The sequence below is a fragment of the Merops nubicus genome, unplaced genomic scaffold (genome assembly GCF_000691845.1).
Source record: "Merops nubicus isolate BGI_N331 unplaced genomic scaffold, ASM69184v1 scaffold10841, whole genome shotgun sequence".
NCBI classification, from domain to species: Eukaryota; Metazoa; Chordata; class Aves; order Coraciiformes; family Meropidae; genus Merops; species Merops nubicus.
This window is the reverse complement of record NW_008590284.1, coordinates 3,983-7,589: the sequence shown is the minus strand read 5'-3', so window position 1 is coordinate 7,589 and position 3,607 is coordinate 3,983.

Sequence of the window (3,607 nt, the reverse complement as noted above, 5' to 3'; positions counted from 1 at the left end):
GGAAGCTCTGGGGAGTGCACTCCACAGACAGACACTCCTGACTCCCTGCCAGTGGTCCCAGCTTTTATCCCCAAGCACACACCTGACCTTTGTCAACTCAATGCGGGACCCCTGGGGCTCATTTCCCTTCTGGCTCTCCCTGCAGGGCCGGCCGCACCCCGGGGGGAAGCTCTAAGGCAAACTCACCCCCTCTGTATGAAGGGCTGTGGGAATCACCCATATGTCAACCTTAATTCGGGGGCTCGGGGTTCAAACCCCAGCATTTCAGCTCCCACATTGTCCTGTCCCATCAGCATCCCACTGCCACCACAGTGACCAACCCAACATTGTCCTTGCTGCAACGGGGTGAACAGGGCCCCCTTTCTGCCCCCATCAATTGCCCCGCACCAGACCCTGCAAGTGCTGAAGCAGTTTGCACCGAGCTGCTGCTGGGGTACACCAAGGGGCTGAGAGATGGAAAAGGTGCCTTCTTCCCCAGGTACCCCCAGCTCCCCAGCCCACGCAGCCCAGCTGTCCCAAGGGCACTGGAAGAGACCACTCCTCTCCCTGCTGGTCTCCCTCTTTTGAGGATCAGGCCATGAGAAGCATCCCTAGCCTTTGAGGGAAGAATCAACCCCTGCAAGGGGTGTCACAGGGTATGCTTTCAAGGTAAATAAGGCAAGCAGGAACAATGCCCTCATTTAAAATACAACAAAGCCCCTGGACCTCTGAGCTGCTTTCTGGTGGCCACATGAGGACAAGATGCTCTACTGCCTGCCCTGGGCTTTTCAAAATCTCCCTGTGCACTGCCTGAGCTGTAGGACCTGATCCCCTTCCACATCCCTGTAGAGCACTGACCCCTGTCGCAAGCACCGTGGGTTTATCAAACAACAGCACAACAGGGAGAGGAAGAATCTGGGGCAGAGAAGGGAATGACACAGAGTCACAAGCTAAAATGGAAAGCATGGGCCACCCTGGGAAAAAAGACAACCACACAAAACCAACAGAGTATATCCATAAGAGTGCTGGAAAACAGCCTCCCACTAACTCTCATCCTCAGCCTGGGGAAGGAAAAGCTTCACACCTGCTGTGAATGTCGTGAAGACTGCAACAAGCTCAGACAGGAATAGTAGTCACTAACTAGATGCTTTCCCTCCTCCAAGTGAAAATTCTCCTCTCCCCTCCCTCTCCCCTGGTACCGGTCCAGCAGCATGCACACTGGCCCAGCTTGGCTCACACGCCCACTGCCAGGTTTGTCGAGTGAAGTGACACCATCCACACTGGAGAGCCCTGCAACCAGCAGCCACGTGTGCAGGGCAGGGAGGAACGTGACCAGCATGGCCAAGGGGAGCTGGCCACAGCCAGCACCCTCAGCAAGGACATGACAGCACCCCATTCCACAGGAATAGAGGTGCAGAGGAGGAGGGCTAGCAAAAGCATCCAGGGACCAGCATTTCTACATGAATTACCTCCTGCATGGCCTAACCTGCTGCAGCTCACCCTGTTCCTGTGCATGTCTCCTCCTGGACTCTACCAAGGGAGATGTCTTCCCCATCCCTTCCAAGGAGATGAGTAGGAGCAACCCAGTAGTGAAGGGACGCATGCTCCACAGACAGCTGTGGGGATTGCCACGACACAGCTGTGATAGTGTAGACCCCAGAGCCCAGGCAGTGCTAAAGGAGAGGCCCATCCCTGGCTATCAAGAAAAGCCAGCAGAAAGTGTCAGTGTCCCTCCAGGAAAGGAGGGATTGCTCAAGGGGCCACACAGTTCTGAGCTAAAAGCAGCAGACGTTGTGCTCGTGCAGCCATCTGAAGCAGGGAGGCCAGGAATATCTGAGCCAGTAGTCCCCAGGTCCCTTTTGCTGGCCAAACACAGCCCCACGCTCCCTTGCAGGGCTCACAGGCAGGATGTTTCTGCTGCCCACAGCCTCTGAGATGCTTTCTGGCAGGAGAGTTGCTCTGCTTTTCCCCTCCTCCTCATTTCGGTAAGCAGCAACTGAGGGCTTGTCCTGCCTGAGAGAAGCCTTCTGAGCCTTCAGACCTATAACTACCTTTGCAGGCAGTTACTTGGTGGTGGTGAGCAGCTTTGGCCAAACAAGAAATTTTCCATCCAGTAAAGAAGTAAGTGGGGTGAGAGAGCGTGGAGGAAGCAGCAGCTGTGGTCACGTTGTAGGCATTGCTTGTTAATTATAGCATAGCCTGGGAGCTGTGCAGAATGGAGAATTTCAGAGTAGGTCCTCTCTTCCCTGGCACTCCTTGGTCTGGGGTTCTGCCAGTGCCTCCCACGTCAATCCCACCACAACTGCGGCTGAAGACCAGAGAAGCTGGAGCAAACACGGCAGCCTGAAATCTGGCAGTGCCATCTCTCCATCTCTTTTCTGTAGATCAAAGAGTGGAGAGAAAGGGAGCCTGGCACAGCTCCTGCCTGAGCCTAGCGTGCCATCTGGCATTTGGATGCAATGTGAGGGGCTGAGTGGGAGGCAGCAGAGGGACCCGAGTCTTCTGGCCTGACTTTGGAGGGATCTCAGAGAGAGGGAAGGAGAGAGGGCTCCAGCAGCAAGGAGAGAGGTGTCTGCAAACAGGAGCCCTTAGGTCCCTGGTCACAGGTCCTGCCTGCAGGAAGGTTCTCATGATTCAGTCAAGGAAACATACGATCTGGAAAAAAAGACTTAAAACTACGAAGAGGCAAATAAACTGTCTTGCCTGAGGAGCTTCAGCTTGGCAGGATGAGGCAGTGCGGCCGCTCTTTTCCTCTCGACCTGCCAGAGGCAATGAGGGGCACTGAAGGAAAGGGGTTCCCACACTGGAAAGTGTTACCAGCTACTGAGATGAACCGAGGGATAAATCCAGGTTTTGGGGGAGCAGCAAGGGTCGTTTTTTGTTGAAATTCCATGGCTGTTCAGATGGGCAGGATGGCACAAAGGTGGGGTTCATGAAGCACAGCCTCACCAAGCATCTCAGGCAAACACCAGGGTGGAGGGTGTCCTGACCCAGAGCCAGAGTCTGGGACGTACAGGAAAGATTTAACAGCCATCCACTTTTGCCTCCATCTTCCTGGGACGTGATTCCTGGGAGGCACAGCCTCAGTGGGTGAAGAAAACCTCCCACGGTATTTTTGCATCTGCACTAAAGTAACTTGGATGAAAGAAACCTTCCTGCTTCAGACTTTAGGCCAGAAGTGGTGTGGTGTAAGAAGGACAAAAAAACATCCCCCGTGGGCAGCTTATATTCTGACTAACCCCTCAGCAGCTGGGCTGTGCCCTGGGGGAGATGAGAGGCAAGTGCAGGCATATCCTGGGACTGGCCCACGACAGCAGCGGAGGGAGGATGCCCCTTTCACAGATCGTGGTGCAATACATGGTGGCAATGACAGGCTAGATCCTCTGATTATTTCTCCCCTTGTCTTATTTCTTTAATTCATCTCAAAGAGAGTGTCCAACCCACCCACACCCTCAGGCTTTATTGGGATCATTTCTCACGCTCCCCCGGAAGGTCTCCCGTGTACCCTTGGAAAGGACAAGGCGAGAGGGATCAGTTCTCACGCTCCCCCAAAAGGTCTCCTGTGTATCCTTGGAAAGGACAAGGTGAGAGGAGCTCCTGAGCCTGCCAGTTGGCAGCTGTGCCTCCT